The sequence below is a fragment of the Rattus norvegicus genome, chromosome 19, assembly GCF_036323735.1.
Source record: "Rattus norvegicus strain BN/NHsdMcwi chromosome 19, GRCr8, whole genome shotgun sequence".
Classification (NCBI taxonomy): Eukaryota; Metazoa; Chordata; class Mammalia; order Rodentia; family Muridae; genus Rattus; species Rattus norvegicus.
The window spans coordinates 70,419,045-70,442,538 of record NC_086037.1 but is presented as its reverse complement, the minus strand read 5'-3'; the positions used below and the strand labels follow the sequence as shown (position 1 = coordinate 70,442,538).

The 23,494-nt window shown below is 49.9% G+C and overlaps 1 protein-coding gene across 5 annotated transcripts in view; it reads left to right on the top strand.

Annotated features, from left to right (window-relative positions):
- The first annotated feature begins 4,728 nt into the window (after positions 1–4,728).
- Sipa1l2 (signal-induced proliferation-associated 1 like 2) overlaps positions 4,729–23,494 on the top strand; it is a 150,677-nt gene continuing 131,911 nt past the window's right edge. For 4 of the 5 annotated variants that reach the window (XM_008772639.3, XM_039097901.2, XM_008772638.3 and 1 more), the window contains exon 1: positions 4,729–4,920. The gene's annotated coding sequence lies outside the window, so the exon portion shown is untranslated. The remainder of the gene's footprint in view (positions 4,921–23,494) is intronic. The other variant, NM_001009704.2, reaches the window with a different exon arrangement.

Sequence of the window (23,494 nt, the reverse complement as noted above, 5' to 3'; positions counted from 1 at the left end):
GATTCACAGCCAGGATCAAAAAGAAATCACATGTAAGAAGCGAATGTATGCGTATATAAGAGGATATAAATGTTTTCTTGTATTGATCCCTCAAGAATTATTGCTTGGCAGAATGCGTCTGCAGCTCCTGCACCTCACTACTGATAGATGCCACCTAGTGGCGAGAAGCAACAGCGGCTCACAGATCAGTCCAACTTAATAGTGCATTGTTACTGCTCACTTTGTAAAAACGAAGTGAAAGACAGACACTGCCCACCGGAGCAGTCTGCTCAGCAGGAATACACTCAGAGGACGGAGGTGTGACCCTGGAGTCTACTTGATGTGAAACAGGAGAAGCAGTCCCGTTGCCTTTCTGCAATGTGCTCATGGGCTGTCTGTCTCTCAGCCACCAACTTCTTGCCCAGCCCCACGTTGGGTAGAAATGGTGAACCCGGCTCCTGCCCTGTTTTCTGTACTCAGAGGCCTCACCCACCTCCACCCTCAGGGCCTTATCATCTATTCTAGCTATTTAGATGAGAAATGGAATTTTAAGATATCACTTATGCATGTAGCTGCACGGGTACATAAGATGTTACTTATGTAGTGACACACACTTCCAAGATAGACTCAGTCCTCCGAGCCCAGTATCTGGAAGCTTCTAAACCATCTGCTAATGAGACTCAGAGTTGGGGCGGTGGTGAAGACCCTTCTGGGTTGACAAGTGGCTTCTGTTCCTCCTTCCCTCCTCCTTATACTGAGGCAATGGGACCCGAAACAACTTTGAGGACAGTTGGCCTCCTTGTTTGGTTGAAGGCCTGGCCTGAGGACACTGGAATAGGAATTGTAAGTAGCTTTGGCCAAGAGTTTAAATCATCAGAAAAGAAATCATCCACCATCCTGGAAGTCTGAGAGGTCCATGGTATTTGGCACACAGACCAACATCTTGGACTTCTCATCTGTGAAACACACTTAAGGTCAGGAAAAACTTTGCTGAAAGGTACCTGTCGATAAGGGTTTTTTGTTTGTTTGTTTTGTTTTCTTTTACAGAATCTCAAGTAGTAGCCCAGGCATGCCCACAACTAACTATGTAGTCCAGGCTGGCCTAGAGTCTGCAGCAATCTTCCTGCCTCAGTTTCCCAAGTGCCAGGATTACAGGTGTGGGCCATCGTTCTCAACTTTTCCTTAAATTTGGTCACTCTACTCAAAGAGTCTTTTCAGGTCTCTGTGGAGATCTATGCTAATTTAGGTTCACAGTGACATTTTAAATATGACAGCTTTTCACAGCTTAAATCTGCTCCCTGCAGAAATCCAGCTATGTTTCCTTTTCCTGAGGGCAGCTGCCTCCTTACTTAAAGAAGATAGTCTTCTGTTGTTCCCAGAGTGGCCTGGGCATAGCAGGTTTCCATGTGTGCTACAGAGCTGAGGTTTTTAGCAGGTGGCATTCTTGGACTCCTGGGACATGCATTATGTCATACAATGGCAATTAGCACAGGGTCCCATAATACACCATTCTCTTGGTTTCCACTTCAAGGGAATACAGGCCTTGTTTTGGTCAGGACTAGTGGCATATCACATGCACATGCATGTGAATGAGAGAGAGAGAGAGAGAAAGAGAGAGAGAGAGAGAGAGAGAGAGAGAGAGAGAGAGAGACTGTATACCTGTAGATATCAGAAGACAACTTTATAGAGTCAGTTCTCTCTTCCACTTTGACATGGGTTCTGGGGATCAAATTAGGTCATCAGGCCCCTGTACCAAGGGCTTTACCCACTGATCCATTTCTCCAGCCACTGAAGCTACTTCTTAAAACCTTGTAGCAGCCGGAGAGGTGGCTGGGTAGTTAAGAGCATTGGCTGCTCTTTCAGAGGTCTTTACTTCAGTTTCCAGCACCCATGTGACAGCTCAAAGCTATCTATAACCATAGGCCATGGGATCTGCTGCCCTCTTCTGGTGTGTAAATGCCCAGGCAGCTAGAGCACCCAGAAACACCAAAGACATAAACAGATATAAATAGATACATTTTTGCCAGGCGTGGTGATGAACGCTTTACTCCCAGAACTTGGGAGGCAGAGACAGACAGATCTTTGTGAACAAGGGCCAGTGTGGTCTACATAGAAGCTTCAGGACAGCCAGAACTGCACAGAGATACCTAGTTTCAATACAATGACAACAAAAAAGCAACCAACCAAACCAAACCAAACCAAACAAACCAAAACCAAAACCCAAATGTTGCAGGTCCTGGCATTTGCTACTTTACTTACAAGGCCACACCCTGTTGTGAGAGGCTTCTACTGCGGTACACAGGGGAACATGTAAGACAAATGCCAACCACAAGCAAACAGGACTAACAGAGGAAGACAGCATCCTTGTGTGCATTACATAAGCAGAGACGCTGTGGCAGGCCAGAGGGCACGGCTGCTTCCCAGGCAGGCCCTGTGCCACCTCTTATTGGCACTGTCTCTTTATCTCCTCCTGTTTTAATTTTTTCCTTTTTTTTTTCCTGGAGCTGACGGTGGAACTCTGAGCTTTACACAGTCAGGCAAGTGCAGTTCAGCCAAGCTACACAACAGGCTCTCCTTCCTTTCCCAGCTGACAGCTCTGGCAAGGCCTTTGCTGCCCTCCCCAAAGTTGTTCTGCAGACACCAGCTCTCCTTGTGGGCACCAGAGCACCTCCCTGCTCTCAAACTGTTCCTTGTCCTGAAGCCTCCTATGGTGGCCACCAGCCCTTTGGGTCTATCATCAGACACTGAACTATGCACAAAACCAATACCCGTTTGTTCCAGATTATGACTGTTCGTTTGGAATAAAAGAAAGGCTATAAGAGGAAGGTTTTAGTAGAAAGGGAAAGGAGGAAGTAAAGGTGAGGCTCCATATCTTCACTAAGTTAGCCATTGGATTTTACTGCCCTGCCAGTATCCTTGTAGGTCAAATCTTGTGGCTCGTTAAGAAAATTAAACTGGCTTTACTGTGCTAAAAGGAAAACAGATACAAGCAGCAGGCAGGATAGCTGGCCAGCTCAACTCCTTGGATTGGCTGGCACGGCTTTGAAATCTTAAGAGTGATGTAGGAATTACTTCATCAGAAGTTTAAAAAAAGTGTAGAAGAATTGTAGGGCAAGGGTTCCTAGAGCCTGCTTCCTTAAGAATTCCCAAGGTAATGAGGTCTTTGAAGGGCAGGGAGGGAGACTTGGGGGACAGTGACAGGAGATGATGAACCTAGGATATAGCTCACACTACCTTTCATTTGCTTGAGAGATCGCTTGCAGTCATGCATGTTCACTGCGTGAATGCAATGCCCAGAGAGGCCAGAAGAGGGCGTCTGATTCCCCTGGAACCGGAGTTACAGATGGTTGTGAGCTGCCACGGGGAGCCTGGTACAGCAGCCAGATCCTTGGCAAAAGCAAGGAGTGCTCTTAACTGCCGAGGAATTTGGCTCACACTGGCTTTTAGACAAGCTCAGTTGAATACTACATGGTTGGTATTTTTCTCTGAAACTTCAGCAATCTCCTTATCCTCGCCAAAAGAGGCATTTTATATTTGTTTTCTGTCAGACACCTGAGCCCATGGCCATGCCCTGCCTTCCTCTCTGGTGCTGTATTCCAGTCTCTGCCTGGGTTTAACCTGCACCCCCCCCACCCCACCCCCTACCACCACCACTAACAGAGCAGGGGCTGATAAAAGGGCTTCCCAGGAAGCACAAGCAGCACGGGTCGTTTATCCCGTGTTTGTGGAATGCATACACAATTTCGCAAACACTAGGTATAGGGAGACCATCCGGAAAGACCTCAAAGTCTGGAAATCTCGGGAGCTTAGTAATGTCATATCCGGGTTGCCGGCATGTTTTACCAGGCCCATTCCTACGCGTTGTTCCGGTATTATAAAATAATACATAAGAAATTGGACAATGTGCACCGGGAGAAATACCGCTTGGGTGGGGGCCCACTGTTTAAACTTCATCAGGGTGTGTGCCCGTAGTAGGAAGCACGGCGAAGGGGAAGGAGAGATAACATTATTAACATTTATCTCTCCCAGGGAGGAGTTCAAAGTCCCAAACAAACCGGATCAGGACTCTGGGGACGCAAGGTGAAGCCGGCTCGGAAAATCCTGCCACTGGCTCTGGCCTTATTTACTGCTCCTCCCGCCTGTGCGGATGCAGGTCAGAACAGAGCCCAACGCAGGTCTTCTGCAGCGGGCCGCAGGTGAGGCTCCCGGCGGGGATAGACAGGGCCGGAACACCGAGAGCAGGCGTGGACTGGCTCTGGGCACAGGTTCCCCGGCCCGCGCAACTGTGGCTTGCACTTTTGCGTCAAGCGCGTCCCCCAGGCTTCACCAGGCTTGGCGACTCTCAGGGGTCCGGATATGGTGCAAGCATTGTAGGGCTGAGAGTCCACACCCGAAGAGCATTGGTCGCTCCGAGGGAGCCCCGGGTTGCGAGCACTCCGAAGCCGGTCGCCTGCCCCTGTAAGCTCAGGGCTCGCGCTCACTGCGACCGGGAGAACCGCTCCCCCGAGGACGCTCGCGCGCGCCCGACGGCGAGGGGCGAGTCTGGCCAGGAGGCGCGCCAGTGGGCGTGGGCGGAGCGCCCGGGGCGGGGCTTGTCCGACTGGCCAATGGGCGTGGGCGGAGCTCTAGGGGCGGGGACCGTCCGGGCACCGGCCAATGAAAGGGGGCGGCGCGCTCGGGGTGGGGCCTGTCGGGGCACCGGCCAATGGGCGGGGGCGGAGCGCGTGGGGGCGGTGCCGGGGCGGGCGGCGGCGGCGGGAGCCGGCTGCAGACGGAGCCGGGCGGCCGAGGACGCAGCGCGGCGCCTGGCGACAGCTCGAGCCGCGGGCGCAGCGGCCGCGCGGGGAGTGCGCCAATGGGTAGCGCGGGACGGCGGCGGGCGGCGAGGCCCTGGCTTCTGCGCGCCGGCCCTGGCGGGGCCCAGAGGACCGCCGCTCCGAGGTGCGTGCCCGGGGGAGGGGTGCGGGGTGCGTCCGATGGCGCGGTGCGCAGGGCGCGGGGACCGGACCTGCCGGGCTGCGCGCAACTTGCGGGCCGCTCCCCCGGGGCTCCCGCTCCTTTGTACGCGCGGGCTCGCGTCTCCGCGGGTGAGGACCGCGGTCCGGGAGCGACCGGCAGCGCCCGCACGTTCATTTGAGCCTGGTCGCAGTATCCCGAGGAATCAATTTCGGCTCGTCTCCCCGAGAGCGAGAGCAGAGGACAACTTGGCGTCACCCCTCGGGGAGACGTTTGTCGTCATTAACCGGCTTCGGCTACATTAATTCAGCCCCGGCCAACGTCAGAGCGGGCGAACGGACAGCAAGTGCGCCCTCAGGAATTGGGGCTCGGCGATACCTGATTTTGTTCAAAACAGGTCTTAGGCGCTTTGGATCCTGCTCAGAGTTGACTCGGTCTGCGCAAGGGTGGCTGGCTCTAAGAAAGAAGGCCAAGCAGCGAGGGGGGAAAGGGCAGAGTGAAAAACACCCCGAAACCCAAGTCACCCGCAGAAAACGGGGGGTCTTGATTATTCTCATTGGTTTTCCCAGTAACTTCAAAATAGTCCCAGAAATGTTCCTTTTGTCTGCGGTTTCACTTCTAAACTTTAACACTAGATGGCTTTCTTATGACGGGCATTTAATCCGCTGCCCGACTGAGTTTCCTGCGTCTGCAGCCTAGGCTGGGATTTATATTTATTTATTTAACGTCTTAACAAATTGGAACGAAAGGAAGAAACTATCCCAAACTGCTGCACTGTTTGAGACATACTACTCAACCCTGTAAGGCTTAAACTGGTTATTTTTTTAATTTTTTCCCCGAATATGGAAAGTGGGCTTTGGTCTCTAAAGATGAACGTGAGCGAGCTGCATTTTACTCCGCTCTGCATCGCGCGTTGACTTCTTTGGAGGATGTCGAGTTCTCGGGTGGGTTTGGTGATTACAGGTCGCATGGATTTCTGCGGGCTGTTAATCGCTGGCTGGGGTTAGTTTAGAGGTTTCCGGAACAGGCAGAGATGGGATCTAATACGGGTAGGGGGGGTGAGGGGTGGGGGGAACAGTCTATCTTCAATTTTGGGCTTGTGCAGGGCTGTTCATGCCTAAGGGTTGACCAGCGGCGTTTGAGGAAAGATCTGTAGCCCTGTGCGTCTGCCTGAGTCATACTGAGGATTGTGTCACAGACCTCTGCATTTCCTTCTCCCCTGGTGAGAGCTGGTTCGTCTTTTCCCAGCACTGCTCTTTAATGACTAGTACAGTCTAGTCATCAAACTAGCCCCTCTAGTTAACTGATCCAGTGGCCCCAGCAGGTTTTATGTTCTGGGTTAAGTACATTTTTTGTTTGTTTGTTTGCTTGTTTTGTTTTTTTGATTTTTGTTTTTTTTTTGTTTTTGTTTTGTTTTGGAGGGGGTCGGATCTGGGACGTAAACCTAGAGGCTTGGGTGTTTGGTAGACAAGCACCCTACCACTAAGCTACATTTCCAGCCTCGTTTATTGTTATTTCAAAACAGTCAGCCACTTTTTATTATTTTGAAAGAAGTCTCACTAAGCTGCTGAGGCTGACCTCACAGGGTAGCTCAAACAGGCTTTGAACTTGTGGTCCTCCCTGCCTCATGAGTGGCTTGGATGACAGGTGTGCTCTGCCACGCCCCAGTTCTTATTCAGTACTTTTGCTGTACAAGTTAACCTCACAGCTAGCCCGAGTCTTGCCCTAGTAGGCAGACTTATTAGCTAAAGAAATTGGAATTGGCCTTTATAGTTATTTCTTGTGGCTTGCCTGGCTTAAAATATGACATGTTAAATTTGTATGTTCTAAATTAAAGTGTATTCATAAAAAGCTGAAGGGGAAAAAGCCCCGACTGGGTAGATGTCTGGGAAACGTAAGGAAACTGGGAAGACTTTTCCTCAGTACCCACGTGCTACCTATAGATGGGGTGAGGTGAACTTGCATAAGAAGCCCGGTAGACATTTGCTCTGGAGGATGGAGAGAGTGTGACACAGTATCCAGTTAGGATGTGGGGGTGGAGCTTCCGCCTGGGAGTGCAGGCTGAGAGTTGGGCTGAGAATTGCACTGTCTGGCTTGAGTATGTATTTTTTAGAACATGATTTTGTTATTGTAAAACATTAGGCTTTTGTCAAGAGCATTTGCTTTAGTACTCTGTAACGCCAACTTTTAGCCTCACTAGTGGAATTATCATCTTAGTATGGAATATACATTTGGAAGGTGCAATCTCCCTCCCCCAATCTGATTTTGCCTGGGCTCTTTGATACCTGAGCTTAGTCACCTTTTCAGAGCTTGGGGAATCCTCTTCACCTGACAGAAAAGGGACAGTTGGTTAGACACTTAGATCTATTTCTGAAATTGAGGAGGTGTTAGTACAAATCGTTATTATCTGGTAATTGAAACTGGCTCGCCCATGCTGTGCACAGACCTCGCAACTGTGCTTCTGTTTACATGGGTCTGCCCTCACCCTTTGCCCCAGCAGTACTTGTTAACTCCAGCTTTAGGAAACCTGGAATTGATTCTTTAAACTTCTGATCTCTTTGTGGAGGGAGTTTCAGATATGTGTCTTTACAAAGACAATGAATTTTAAGAAAACTTGGACTATGATTGTTTACTTGAATGAAATGTGAAGTCAAGCCTTGCAGAATACAAAGACCTGAGGCCTAGATTCTCTTCCTGTGCGTACATAGGCATTTCCTTTATGGGTGAGGAGAAGGGGCGAGAACCTTGAGGAGTCATTCTCTAGTTTGCAGGTGAGTTTGGATAAAGTATAGAGCACATTTCCTTTTGACTCCAAAACTATCAGTTTCTTTCTCTCTTTTTTTCATTTCATTTTTTATTATTTAGTGTGTGTGTGTGTGTGTGTGTGTGTGTGTCTGTCTGTCTGTTTGTCTGTCTGTCTGTGTGCATGGCATGGTGTATGTGTAGGTCAGAGGGCAACTTATAGAAGTCAATTCTCTCCTTTCATCATGAGGGCTCCTGGGACTGAACTCAGGGTTGGCAGCCAGTGCCTTTACCTACTGAGCCATCTTACCAGTCCCTTTTGTTTCTTTATTGTTTAAAATACATGTATTAGAGCAATAAAAATGTCTCTCTGGCCAGAATGGTTTATACTTCCCGTGATTACGAGTTCTGCTAGATTCCATGTATTGTAAGTTTGTGTATCGTGAACCTCCTTATATGGATTTATAGTTGCTAGGTTTACCTTTGAAATCGGTGACTCAGGAATTGCTTTTCTCTGCCAATCGCATTTAGCTATGACCCTTTTAAAGGGGTGGTAACCATGCATCTGGAATTCAAATGTCTCCCAACTTCAGGGGTAAATTGGTTTGCTGGTCTCTGACCCTGAGTACAGAGCGACAACAGTGGCTGGGGTCTGCAGCTCAGATCTGCAGCTGTTCTCCTGCCAGAGCCACTGTGGTGTAAGCTGCTCCTGAGACCTGGTTCCTGTGCAGTGTTGGGCAGAAACTGAGTCATGGGCAGCAAGTCAGGCTGTGAGCCAAGTATAATTGTCATGCCAGCATCTCTTTTCCAGAAAGGACTTCAGCAGAGCATGAATAGCTTCATGTGTACCACGTATCATTCATCTGCAAAATTTAGAAAACAGAACCAAGCCGTATGTGGTGGTGTACTCTGATGATCCCAGCACTGGGGAGCAGAGGCAGGAAGACCAGAAGTTCAAAGCCATCCTCAGCGAGTAGCCTGGGCTCCATAGGACCCTGGCTCACAGAAAAACAACATAAAAGCAGACTTTTAAGGAGGTTAGATTTATGCATTTGACTTTGCTACCCTAACCATATTATTTAAATATTACTTATTAACTATTATCGTGCATTTAATCAAGATAACATAGAACTGGATGTGGTAGCCCTTACTCGTGATCCCAGCACTAAGGAAGCTGAGACACGAGGATTGCTGGAAGTCTGAGGGTAGTCTGGACTACAGAGTTGGGGCCCCATCTCCAAACAACAAAAGAGAAGAAGAAAATAATAGGAGAAAAGATGTGTGCGCATGCACATGCGTATGAGTGTGTATGTAAGTATGTGTGTGTGAGGGTGTGTGTGTGCATGTGTGTGAGAGTATGTATATGTGGGTGCATGTGTGTGAATGTGTGCATGTGAGTGTGTAAGTATGTGTGCATGTGTGTGAGGGTGTGTGTACATGTGTGTGAGAGTATGTGTGTGTACATGTGATTATGTATGTGAGTGTGTGTGTGAGAGAGACAGAGATTAGCTGGAGAGAACATTTAGCAAAGTGACCTCACATCTCATCTGACCACCCCCACACACCTTTTCCTTTATTTCACAGGACAATGAGGCTGTCACTGGGCAGAAGGTTTAGCGAGCACAGCCTGCTTTCCCCAAGGTTCTCTGGTGCCTAGATCCTACCACATGGTTTCTGACTGCACTGAGAACTGAACCTGTGGCCTTAGCACAACCAGGCAAGTTGACTGAGCTCATTCCCGATAGCCTCTGGACAACTTCCAAAGGGGGCCTTCCTGTAGTCACTCAGCTGGGCCTGTGGGAGTAGGGATCGAACACTATTTTTTGATGGGTTCAGCACTCAAAAGGTTTTAATTTTTATTTGCAATGCTTGAGACTCGAACTCTGGTTTTATACATGCTAGACAGGTGTTCTACCAGTGAGCCATTACCTGCCTTGCTTTTTTCTGGTTTTATTTTCAGACTAAGTTGCCCAGGCTGACCTTAAACTCCTTTACTAGCCTAGGTTAGTCTTACCTCAGCTTTTTGAGTAGCTGCACCACCAGGCCTGACATAAGGAAGTTTCTATAGAATATATAGAACGTATAGAATACACGTATAGCCTATGCTACCTTGTCATTGTAACTTTACTGTTTCTGGGGCCTTCAGAACAAATTCTCTAGAGCAGTGACTCTCAGCCTTCTCTGACACCCTTTAATACAGTTCCTCGTGGTGTGCTAATGCCCAACTGCAAAGTTATTTTTGTGGCTATTTCATAACTGTAATTTTGCTACTGTTAGGAATCATAAATAGCTGATATGTGACTCCAAAGGGGTCACGACCCACAGGTTGTGAACCAGAGCTCTAGAGAGCCATTCATCCCTGCCTCAAAGCTGTCAAAGTGGGGCCCCGTGAGCAGAGCTCCTGGCTGACATTGAGCACACAGAGGAGGAACAGGGAGCTCCGAGGGCCTTGTCCTGCTTGCTTTCCCCATCTGTGGCTGGCCTGCTGCTGTCTTGGTGAGAGTCCCTTAGTCCAGAACCTGCAACAGTCACTGTTATTAGTTCCTCTGTTTCGGAATTGGTTCTGTTAACACCTTAAAGGAGTGCCGCCTCAGGCTGGGCTGGGTAAACACACTGGCCACCAAGTCTGACTCCTGAGTTTGAACCCTGGACCCACGTGGTGGAAGGAAAGAGCTAACTCCTCAAAGGCATTCTCTGCTTCACGCATGGGACATACATGCACACCTCCCCTTCCTTCATTTAAGGAAAGAAAATGCTGAATGCACCATAGCTGACCCTCTATACTGCTTCCTGCACCCTTGGTGGGATTGATAAATTCTGTGGGCACCCAGTGTGATTCTTAGCCAGAGGGGCTCCCATTTGGGGGGGTCCGAGGGATCAAGATCTTATAGCCAAGCACTAGTGCATGCTAAGTGCTTGATTTTTGGAACTGGCTGAGTCTCTTTCCCCTTCTCACGGGTTATTATGAAAGACGGCACCTAACTTGCTTTACAAGTTCTGCTGACTGAGTTTTTCTAAGTCAGAAGTGAGTCTGTGCTTTAGTGTGTCCCTAGTTAGACCTGCTTTGCCTGTAGTTAGTGATTAGGAAATGTATACTTAATGACTGACTGGCTCTGACGTGTTAGGGGACCTGTGGCTTTCTAAGGACTCAACAGAAAGTGTGGGACCCTTGCTCTTGCCCTCAGATTCGCATGGTCCTGTGTCCCTTGCAGTTAGGGAAGAGCCCGTGTTTCCCCGGTCTGGTGCACAGCCAGTTACATTGATTGTTGCTGTAATGAAAGCAGCTTGAGAAGGGGGGTTGTTATTTGGGTTCACAGTGAGCATGGTGGAAAGGCTTAGCAGGGGTGTGAGGCCGCTGGTCACATTGTATTTAGTCAGAAAGAGAGCAGGCTGGCGTTCAGCCTGCTTTCTTTTTATGTAGTGTGGAAATCCCAGCCACGGGATAGCACTGCTCACATTTAGGGTGAGTGTGAAGACCCACTTCGTTAACACCAAGCTAGAAACTCAGGCGTGCCCAGAGGCTTGTCTCTTGGGCGACAAGAGTCTAGATCTCACTAGAGCACTAATCATTACAGCTCTCACCCCTTCCTTGTGTGCTGTCCTCCTTCAGTCATACGGGCATCTGGAACCCTGTCCACATGTTTCCCACTTGGCGTGTGCCACCTCCTCTTATTTGTGGTGAAGTCAGAAGTCCTAGGTAAGTGAGTTAGTTAGCTTTCCATGGCTAAGGCTGTGGTTTCTGAGGCATCAGCTGCCGTGGCAGGAGGCATGACCTAGCAGCTCACATCATAGCAGGCAGGAAGCCAAGAGAGGAGGGGGCCCAATGTGGAACAGTCTTCACCTGTTTCCCTCGTATTCCGTCCTGGCCCTAGTCCATGGGATGCCGCCACCCACGCCCACGGCAGGTCTTCCCTACCCAGCTAATGCCCTGGGATTGACCTCACAGACTCACCCAGGTAAGGCCCTTGCCAGTTAGATGAGTGAGTGCAGACAGGTGGACACTGTGTGTCCAGTTGCACCTTTGCTGTGGGGTGCTTTGGAGCCAGTGTCTCCTTAGGCCAGCCTGGATTTCACTCTGGTGCCTCAGGGCTGGCATCACGGGAAGCGGCAGCACAGTAACCTACACTGAGGACCGGAGCAAAGAGCTCGTGTTTGAAGTTGTTTCCACGGAACATGGGCACGGCACCCTTATGCACGTGGGCTCTTGGGCGTGTAAAACATCGTGCATACCTGTTGTGCATGTTTCCACAGACCGGGAGGTGTGCAGTGTCTGATGCCCATATCACCAGCACAGTTTTGCCTTCTCTGTGCTCCGGGGTGTGTTTTAAATCTGATTCCTGTGGAGCCATGGGGTTCGTGTGGCTCCGGAGTAGCTGGATTGTGTCCTTTTTGAGTTGAACGGTCTAACAAGGGTTTAGGAATTACAGTTTGGGCACTCATCTGGTGAAATACTACTGTTTCAAGTGTTTAATGCCTTAATCCAATGAACAATGGCTGTTTTGTAGAAGGATCTGCAGGCTCTTTCCACTGTACATCTCTCTGAATGCCTATGTATGTGCATACACATGTATGAATACATGTGTCTGTATGTATACATACATGTTGCTGGGCATCCTGGGTCTTGCCTTTAACCTCAGCACCAAGAGAGGCAGGAACTGTTGAATTTCTGTGAGTTCATGGCCGGCCTAGTCTACACGACACATTTCAGGCCATCCAGGGCTACATAGTAAGACTCTGCCTCAAAACCTAAAATAAAGTGTATGCACACTTGCGCGCACTGTGTCTTAGATCTGCTTATGTGCTTTCTCATGCCAAGATGCCATGGCCATCATAAAATACGAGCAAAAGTATGAACTTTAAGAAAGCTGTTCTTGAGGTGATAGAAGTAGAAGTGTTTTCTCCTACACCACAGCTCCTCATCCTCCCCCATGGAATGCTCTGCTGGTGGAAACAGGGTTTCCAGGAGCCCAGGCTACTCCACTCTCGATGGGCTCTGTTTATCCATTGTATCTGTGTGTATCTGTTGTCTTTCCTGGTGGCCTTTCTCCTGGTCCCTGGAACTACTTGTAGATGCCTTGGTTGGGTGTTGGTGTGGGTGAGGGGCTCAGGTTTATTTTGGCTGCAGGGAAAGCCTCACACCATCACACCTGCCTCCTGCCTCCTGCACAGAATACGGAGGGATGTGACATGTCACCTGTCCATGCAGATATTCGTCAGAAGCATGTGAAGAGTGAGTGCAGCCTCACAGTTGAATTCTGTGTGACAGGAAGGGACTGAATGGTGGCACACACTGTCCCTAGCTCATCAAGGAGGTGCCGTGTTTCCCTGTTATGTGAAGTGTCCCCATAGGCTCATGTTGGATTACTTGGCCCCCAGATGCTTTGAGAACCTTTAAGAAATGGGGCCTGAGCGCAAGGCCCTGGGTTTGGTCCCCAGCTCCGAAAAAAAGAACCAAAAAAAAAAAAAAAAAAAAGAAAGAAATGGGGCCTGAAGTAGGTTACTGGGACCTGGCCTTATGGCTCTAACCATGGTAATAAGCTATTCCAAACCACTTGAATCCACAGTTCCACAGTACCAAACTGAAAACATGCCACAGAGCACGGAGAAGGCAGCAGTGTGCTGCTGACATGGGCAGGGCCTTCCATCCTCTCAGAAGTCTGTGGCAACCTGCACAGCAGATCACCGGGTGTGTGTAAGGTTTTACATGCCCAACTGCCCTCATTTTCCACAGTTAACAGTTGGCCATCAGTACCAGCCTGAGCTCCTGTTTCCTGAGCCCACAGACATGCAAGCAAGCCATTGCGTTTTCCTACCACCATGATGGACTGTAGCCTCAAACTGGGTCAGAGCATCCTCCCTAAGTTGTTTCTTATCGGGTATTTGGTCATAGGAACAAGTACAGGTAGCAGCATGGCAGCCACAGAAAGGTGGGTCTAGCTACCTGCTGTGCTTCCCCTAAGAAGGCCCTTCTCATCCTCAGCAGGGTGCAGCTCCAGCCTGCAGCTCTCCTAAGGGGCTGCAGGCACTCGCCTCCCCTGTCTCCTCCCTAGAGCATCTTTATCCTGTGGCAGGGACCTCCCTACTGTGCTCCCTGGGCTTCAGAAGTCTGTGCCACAAGAGTGGTTCCTGACCATTGTGGTTAAATGATTGTAGTTGTGGGTTTGATTTTTGTTGAAGTAAGTTATGGATTCCGTTGTGAGTCACCCTGAGCAGCCTTTCTTTCTTTCTCTCTTTCTTTCTTTCTTTCTTTCTTTCTTTCTTTCTTTCTTTCTTTCTTTCTTTCTTTCTCAGGTTCACAGGAAGTGGCTGCCACTGAGCTTTGTAGGTGTGGCTGACTGCAGCTGCAGAAGGCAGGAGTTCCTGAAGAGGGGTTAGCAGGGCTCTGCCCAACCTGGGAGACCTCCTTTGAGCTGCTGGGCTGCCGGGCTGCCTTTCCCTTTCCCAGTATCAGTTTGGTCTCCCAGGCTGGGCCCAGCCCTGTGAGGCTGAGGGGAAGGCCAAGTTCTCTTGGAAGCCTTGGCTTGGGCTTCTTGATACAGATTCCTGGAGGGAAATGAATTCTGAGTTTCTAGCACTCTGTTGTCCTTGCCTGATCAACCCTTAAAGCTCTTTCTAGGAATGGTGATGTGTGAGACGTTGGTCTGCACGTTACAGGCCACACCCCCTGGCTTACTGTCTTTCATTGAAGACGAGCAGAGGCGCATTGGAATATCACTAATGACTTAGGTATGACAGGCACTGCGTAACGCACTGCGTAACTCCAACGTTTGCTTTTGAGATGCAGCCTCATATAGTCCAGGTTGATCTCGAACTCCTGCAGCCTTCAACTTCCAATCCTCCTGCCGCCACCTCCTGAATGCTGGGGTTACAAACATGCTCCGCTATGCCAAGTCTACGCAGTACAGTGCAGCTGGAGCCCAGGGCTTCCTGCACGTGAGGCGAGCACTGCATCCAGGAGCCACATCCCCTGCCTTCAGCTGCAATTATAACCTCACAGCAATCTTCTGTTCATACCCCGCAGAGCAGAGGGGCCTGAAGGGTCAGCCATGGCAGCTAAATAGTAGGGGCATCCAGTTGACTACCAGGTCTTATTTAAGGTCCATTCTAAGGCCTTCTCTGTGAATCACAGGTCTGACTTCTGTTTTGAAAGTTCTGATGAGTAGGAATGAAAGAGACTGCTGTGCTTGACATAAAGAGATGGAGTGCTGGGCCAGAACCAAGGCCAATTCCAGACAGCTTTGTGCGAGCCTTCCTGCTCTTCCTCAGTGCGTGCGTGCGTGCGTATGCCTGAGGAGGCCAGAGGACAGCCTTCCCCAAGTACCAGAGGTCTCCAGGGACTTAACCTGTCACCACAAGCCCTACTCTGGGATCACAAGCACACTGCACTAGGAAGGTTTACTTTGTGTGTGCAGGGGTGACAGGGCTCAACTCAGGTCTCATGCTTACGTGACAGTCTCGTTAACAACTGAGTTGCGTCTTCAGCTCCTCCCTGGGAATTCCTCAAGGCCAGTGGGATTTGTTTCCTATTAAAAACGCAGTGGTTTAATGAAAAGTGTGCTCTTCCTGGATCTTGTGCACTTTTAATGTTTCAAACCTGGGTCCCTTGGGTCCAACTGTGGTGCTCTGTCTTGTCCTGAACACTGTAGCTGCCTTATGTCAAGGCAGCTTCTCATTGTGTCATGGGAGGAGAGATGAATTGAAGAGAAGGAAGAAAAGAGGGAGGGCTGAAGGAAGGTGGGGGCACAGGAGAGTGGTGGAGGCAGCTACTGTCCCTGAGAGTGGGGTGCCAAGGGCTAGTGTTGAGCTGCGTTTCTCAATCAGGGATGCTGGGGTGCCGGTGTCATAGCAGCCCAGCCTGGAAGTTGCTGGTCCTTCAGAGGCCATTTCTTCAGCTCTGAAAAAATCTCTGCCAAGATTAACAGAACTGTAAGGGGGACGGTCTTGTTTCTCATTTCTCCTTTGCTACATTTGCATAATCTTTGTTGAAGCCAGCTGAATGTGAAGCCCTAAATAAATTCCAGGCATTTAAATATTTAAAAGGATTCATCCACAGTTCTCTACTCACCCGAAGAATAAATGCTTTCAACAAAGAAAATAACACCCTCGCAGATGCAGCCCGGATAGACTCTGTCCACCTTGTCACTGAATTAGAAAACGTTAACAGCGAAGCTTGCATTTGACAGGCTCTGAAACTGGCTGTGTGCCAAAATATTGTTTCCCTGCTCGAGAAAGCGGTGGGTGTGTTTCATGCTGGCAGCTGGCCAGCCAGGGGCTCTGACGCAATCACTCAGTCCCCGTAACTGCTTTGCAACTAATTTTAGGGCAGTTAAATCCGGGCGATGTCTGGTGGCTGTTGTGCGTCTGGCTCAGTGGCGCTTTCTAAATCCATCCTTTTAGCTTGGCACCGCAGCTCCTGGTTCTTTCTAGAATAAGCCTGGGGCACAGGGGATGTTGAGTCAGTGAGGGAACACTGAGGCTGGCAGGTGGGGAGAGGCTGGGCTCACCTTGTACTGACTGCATCATGGAGGCAAAGCTTAGGCCACGGTATGCGTGTGTGTGTGTGTGTGTGTGTGTGTGTGTGTGTGTGTGTGTGTCAGGCTGAGGAGGGGGTGGGACACACGGAGGCTCCACCTTCCTGCAGCAGCCCTCAGACCAGTTTTCCTTGCAATCTCTGGTCTCTGCCAGCCTCAGCTAAAAACCAAATCTAACCATCCTTTCTGGGAAATGTAAAGCTAGAAAAAAATAAGAAAAAAAAATCGTGAAGGAGCCGCAGCTATTTGGAGTGTCTTACAGAAGAGAACTAGAGCTTCGTGCTGTGCGTGGGTGCACGTGTGCATGTGAAGGCCAGAGGTCAACCTCTGATGTCACAGTCGGTGTCCTTCCATGTTATTTTCAGCTATACTGTCTGGCCAGAGAGACTCAGGGGTTCTTGTCTCTCCATTCTCCAGGGCTGGGATCACAAACCTTGCTCCGCTTTTTATGTGGGTTCTAGAGATCAGACTCAGGTCCTCATGTCTGCACAGTAGGCACTTTACCCTGTGATCCGTCCCCCCTCCCCCTCCCCCCGGCTCTTACAGACAGTTTTAATAATGATGGGGGTGGGGGATTACAGGCTACAGGTCTGCTTGATAGAGCCATTGATGGATTGCCAAGAAGCCTGGGGACCTCTAGCGTTTCAGACCTCCGAGGGCAGAACCCTTTACTCCAGCCTCTTGCTCCAACCCCCAACAGTCAGGTCATACAGTTTTAGACCTCATAGACATCCTTACGCTCTGTCTCAGTGGCATTTCCCTATCTGTTTCGGATTAGAGCCCCTGCATTGTGGGTGCTTAGAGAGCAGTGGGAGACAGTGAGCCCAGAGCTGAGCTTTGGAAAATGGCTGGGATTCGGGGCCTTTCCATGTATGGCGCTCACGACTTAGATGGACCTTGAACTCATGACAGCCTTCCTAGTTTAGCCTCATGCATGCTAAGGTTACAAGCATGCACCATCATGCCAGTGCTGTCTGTTTTAAAAACTATATTTCCACATAAGCTGTAAGTGCGGAATCCTTGCTTTTCATGACTGAGCACTTCCTGTCACCTGAGGTGAAATTTCTAGAACGAAATGCAGACATCTTAATTGTGTTGTTCATCCCGTGAGTTTTGACGTGCATGTAATCCTTTGTGACCTATGCTTCAGTCAGGGTGTGAAGTGTACTGACTGCCCAGAACTTCTCTCCTGTCCCTTCCTGGACAGCCAGCACCACCCCCACCCCAGTTTCTAGTTTTCTACTGTGAAGTGTTGCATGTTCTTGAGAAGATATAAATAGCAACTCAGTTACAAGGTTTACACTCTCAGCTACGCATAGAAATATTACTATATTTACTTTAGATCTGCATTTGACTATATCACTCTCTACACTTGCTTTGCTCTCCCTGTGGGCTCAGGGATCGCTTTCAGTGGCCTGTGATTTCAGGGGCAGCTTTCTATCACCTGGTCCCTTCATCACATTTATAAGTGGCTTCCTACCTTGTTCAGGCGTCCGCCCACCTGGTGCTTTACCCCTGTGCACTCTGAGACTCAGGTGAGTCTGGCCTCTGAGTATTGGCATCTGCACAGGGCTGGCAGGGGCTCCTGGCACTGGCTCAACTGCTTTGCCTTTGAAGATGGGTCAGTAGAGCTCAGCTGTTCAGCTGGGTGTGCTATTTGGAAAACTTGAGGCAAAAGAAGACATGGGTGTGTCCTTGTGAAGCTGAGGACTCATTTTTAGTTCAAACACAACAGTTGCTCCAACTCCTTGAATTCAGTTTAATGATGTCATCTCTGGAGGACACAAACCACCTAAACCGGGAAGACCAGATTTCAGATCTGCTATGCTGAGGTGATACTGGCTAATGCAGTAAAATCCCGGAGGAATTAAAAGTAGCTTTCAGACCTGAGAGCTGCACCTTTGACTCAGTCGCCGAAGCCTCAGGTGCCCAGGCCTCTCCAGCCTCTCCAGCTCTGAGCAGTTACAGCTTCTACTCAATGTTTGCAGCTCCTGGTGGCTTCACTTGTTGTCAATGTGAGACTCTAGCACAGAGTCAGGCTGGCTCTGGTCGGTACTCTGTCTGGTGGAGGCCCACTCAAGTCTAGAGCCTGACAGCCATCCTGTTGGGATGCACAGCCTGAGGTCTGTGTGATGTGATGCTACCTGAACCTAGGCTCCTCCCGTGTTCTTCCTCCTTCAGAAGGCTTCATCCCCATCTCACTGTGGTCCACACTCAGACTTGTTGAGAAGAAAGGAATGTTGGACGTCCGAGAGGTGGGCGACTAAGGGTCCCTCTCACTTGGTCCTCATTCTTCTGATGACCTTACCTGACCTCAGGGGAAGCTGGGAACTGTTGTTACTCCCAACTTATGTTACTCCCTGGCTTATGTCTAGGTCTGTGGAGTTGACACCAGGCTTCCCAACTCCTTGTCTGATGCTGACGCTCATGAATAAGGCTTCCCTGAAGTCTGCCTCCATAGCAGGTGACTCCTGAGACATCACATATTGGGAAAGCAAAGCCAGTGCAGTGGCTCATCCTGGGCTCCGGTTGCTGACTTTAATCCTACACCGTAGCATGTGTGTGCCCATGGCTGTGCTGTCCAGGGCTTTCTCACCAGAGCCTCAGTTTACCCATGAATGGGGGGGCAGTTGTTCACCATGCAGCATTACCGGGAGGAGTCTGTCCGATACCCAGGAGCAGGCTTGCCTTTGTCTGGGATTTGCCGTGGGCTCCTCTGAGCCAGGCTCAGGTCTGCAGTCTCAGCCCTTGGTGGTAGAAGGCATCTTGGTGTTGCCGTTGGTATTCTTCCGTTGTGGGAAGAGCGGACGTTCTAACTGTGCTCCCCGGTCGGTTTTAAAGTCTTTGCTGTTGAAGGCATTGCTGCCTTGTGCTGCAGAATGCAGTTGGTTCCATGTGGAGCAGAGGAGAGTAAGCTCAGTGGGAATGTGAGTGAGGGCAGACTCTTGGAAAGTGGTGCGGCTGGAGACATGGGTTGAGGATGTAATGAAAGACCTCGCTCCCGTTTACAATCCAGACACAGAACAGAAGGTTAAGGGATGGACAGTCCAGGACTGGCGTAAGAGTGACAGCTTACTCAGGGGCGCTGGGGTCCATGCATTTAGAAATCCCCATGGGCGTTTGGGCTCTGTCCCATCCGCAGGGGAGGACTTCAGTGGCCCACTGGCTGCTAGCACCCTACAGTGCCCTTTCCAGGGGTCGGCCCAGGCTCACACTAGTGGCCACTTTGGAGCTTGTGGGGCAGTCTGTGGTTGCTTGAGGGCTGGGTCAGTCCAGGGGCTGGTAGTAATGTGGTCAGCGTTCCTGGGCCTGCCTTAGTTTCCCCGTGTATCCTAAGGATGTGCAGAGCCGTCCACGAAGGCAACTTATCTTTTTTGTTTGTAATTTGAAGTAGTCTCAGTATACGCTGGTCTCCAGCTTCTAATCTTCCTGCCTCCTGCTCCTGGGTGCTAGGATTTCCAGTGTGCTCTCCCACATCTGGTTTTGTGCAGTCTGTACTGCGCCGACTGTGTCCCCTGGGAGCTACAGTTGTCCTTTTCTCTGAAGGTAGAGACCTTTATGTTCTTGAATGAATCTTGTGGCTTGCGTTGGACAGTTTAGCTGATTAGAGGGGGCAGGACCCTGGGTGAAACAACACTGGAGACCGTTTCATAGAATGGAGGGCATCCTGGCCTTTTGGTCTGCAGGGTGAGCTATCCCCTTTCCCCTTTTGAGATGAGCCTTGGCTGGCAGGGGATTCACTGTGCCCACCACACTCCTCTCTACTAGAGGCCTCCACAGGGCGGGGACCACGGAGGCCACACCCAGGCCAAGCTCCTTCTCCGCCCTTCTCTGCTGCTGTCTGCTCAGGTGTGGCCACTGTGGCGCTGAGCTTGCTTCTTTGTCTAGGAGTTGAGCTGGGGGGACCTGCGACCTCCCCAGGGTCAGAGAGCAGCTGCTCAGGCTGTGGACCTGCGACCTCCCCAGGGTCAGGGAGCAGCTGCTCAGGCTGTGGACTGAGCAGAGAGCTTCCCTGAGCCTTCCATCTGACTTGGGGCAGTGGCTGTGGCTAAGCAGCTGCAGGGCCTGTATTCTGTTCCTGCTGCAGAAGTTTGGAATGTATGTGTCCGAGTGCGTTCACGCCCTTGTGTGCATGTGCTCCTGTGTGCGGGGACAGATGCCAGTCTTGGGAGTGGCTCTTCAGGTATTGCCGACTGCTCTTGAGACGTGATCTCTTACTGTCATATTGGAGCCCGGATTATCTACACTGACTGGCCATGAGTTCAGGGGTTTGCCTATCTGCTTTCCTTGCTCTCAAGATAGACTACCATGCTAGGCTTTTTGTGGTGGGTTCTGGGTTTTATGGTAGGATTTGAACTCAGGACCTTGTCTTTCTGTGGTGGGTTCTGGGTTTTATGATAGGATCTGAACTCAGGACCTTGTGTTTGTGAGGTGAGCTATCACTTTGCCATCTGAGCCTTTTCTCTGCTCCAGTTGTTGATTTTTTCATATCTCTTTGTTTGTAGTGAACAAAAGAGTGGCCTGGAACCTAATGGTGGTTGTGGAACCTGAGGGTACTGTCGCTATCTTACGTAAAATATACCCCTGTGTGAAAGCAAGAACACTGACCTGGGGGCTCTGGGTGTCTGATTAAACCCAAAGGCCATGTGTTGACTGACCACTGGCAGACAGACACCCACACTGATCCACAAGTGTCTCATAAGTTGCCGTTCATTAACTGGACTCCCTTCTGCTGGTGCCGTCAGGGCAAGCATCAGCAGAGCCAGGGGACACTGAGATGCTATGGCTTATTGGCCAGTGGTGTAGCTGACCATGAGTTGAAGGGGGATTCTTGGCAGCAGGGTAAAGTTTCTCAGAGTTCCTGTCTTCATGGAGGATTGAGGAGGAGGTGCCAGAGAAATTGCAGATTCTGGCAACCCTTGGAGAAGTGGTTTTTACACAGTACCCTCCCCATAAGTGTTATTGTTGGACTCCGAAGAAAGGCCTGCTGTGCCACGCCCCGAATCTGGAGAGATTCCCGCAGTCCTGTGTCAGAGTCTTCTCTGCCTGAGGCTCAGGTGCCGGTGTGTCCAGTGGATATGAAAAGGTCATGGGACCTGGAGGGACATAGCTTGCGCTCTCTAAATTGGGATGAAGTGATTTGGCCTACTAGAAACACTTTTTGGCAGTTTGTCTTTTTGTTCTTAAATAGTAACTTATTTTGAGACAGGGTCTCAAGTAGCTCAGACTGACTGTTGCCGACCTTGAGCTCCTGATCCTCCTGCCTCTGTCTTCCAAGTGCTGGTATGCACTGTCTCAGTCAGTGCATACCGCAGAGGGCCTCTCCCTGCCCCCCAGCTGGATAGAGAATTGTCCTGGGCACTGGGGTGCAGCTCAGGCCCCTGTCAGTGTGAGCGATTCCTTCTGAGCTTCTCTGGAAATGCAAGGGCTGCCCACAGGCCCGTTCCCTCCACTCTGGCCTACCTGGGTTCTGGTGAGATGGACTTATAGACAGGACACAGATGTACATGGAATACTTCCACATGGGTATTAATAGTAAGTCAAATGTAAAAGAACAAAACCCTACAGAGATTCAGAATTGCTGGCTTTAACAGGTGCCATTTAAATTTCACAGTTAACCCTAAGGAAACAATGCTGACAACTTAAGGAAGGATGTCTTGTTTCTTTGCTGCTTAGTGGTTGTAACCAAACAAATCGGCTGAAGGCCTACCCCAGTGAAATTCCAGTCACACATTCCAGTAAGTACCAAGGAGCTGCGTAAAGATCGTGCTGTGATAAGCTTGCTTGCTTCTTGCTTGGGTTGAATTTGAATACTGTTGGCTGGAGGTGTATGCATAGTCTGCTGTGTTTGCTACTTCTCAAAGACTCTGTCCTAAAGGCAAGTTGATAAAAATGGGAAAGGGGTTGATTAATTGGCGTTTTTTTTGTCTTAGGGTCTTGCTGGGTAGACCAGGCTAGCCTTGAACTTACGATCCTCCTGCCTCTGCCTCCTATGACTAGCATTCCAGTCCAGCACTGTTGTACTGGATCAGAAAGTAGGTTTTGAGACAAGTTCAGAAAGTTCAGTGAAGTGATTTTAAACTTTCGCTCCCAAGTTCAGTGAAGTCATTTTCAACTTTTGCTCCCAAAGTAAAATACAGGATCTCAGATTCCAGGGTTTCTCTTTGATTCCTTCTTGGGGGTAAGATTTCCACTCTGCGGGCCCATGGTTAATTTGTCCTGTGAACACCAAGCTTCCAGATTGTTCATGTTTTTCTATTCAGTTGCCAACTATAAAAATCTCACAGTCGTCTGCCTGCCTTTGTAATATTAGTCAGCTACTTGCCAATCCAGTTCTACAGGAGGAAGACAGGTCTTTGGTGGTTTGAGGGGAACGATTGTCCCAAATTACTTCTCAGAGGAGCAGGGTAAAAATGTGGAGCAGTAATGGGGAGGTGGTGACTCCCTTTAAAGGGCGGGGTGTGGGCTGGGGTCAGATAACACCCTGGCTTTAGGGAGGCTGGTCTCTCCCTGTGGCTGGTGGATTGAGGACCTCTCAGGAGATTTACGTGAGGGCTGTGAATTTAGAGTGGAGGAATGGAACCTCAGAGTCCCCCTGGCCAGATGAGCCTGAACCTGTTGGCCGTGCGCCACTGCTATGGTGATGATTACTCCCCTGTAGTAGAACTTGTGGAAAGGAAACCCTTCAGAATTCGAGTCACCTGCTCAGGTCACTGTGTGAGAAAAGCACCGAGAGGGCAGCCATGATGGGGATGCCTGCACAGAGAGGGTATATTGAGAAGAGTGTGGACTCCAGGGCCTCCCTCTGTCTAACCCGTTACTTTGGAGGCCTTACCGTGTTTGCATGTGGTCTGTCCTCTATCATTTCCCTCCAGGACTTATATCTCTGTTGAGAGGCTGAGGCAATGATTTTCCGTATTTTCCAAGCGAGTGGCTAGAGTAGGTACAAGTACAGGCTGCAGTGGCACTCAGAAGTGCCTTTGCTAAAAGACCGGGCTCCTCGCTTGGACGTGGTCTCTGACCGCTGAAAGCCTGGTATCTCAGCCTTCTCTCTGTCTGTCTGTCTGTTACATGCAGTCACTACCTGACTGCATGTAGGCCTGTTGGTCATTTAAGGAGCCTGACTTACCCGCTTCAAGGCTGGGACACAAGCAGCTTTTACCACTTTTACCATTTACCACTTCCTATTCCAGACCCCAGGGGACTGGAGAGGCTCAAGTTACTATCCAGACTGCAGTCACCATGGATCCCGGGAACAGTGAAGTCTCAGGGACAGAGAACCGCAA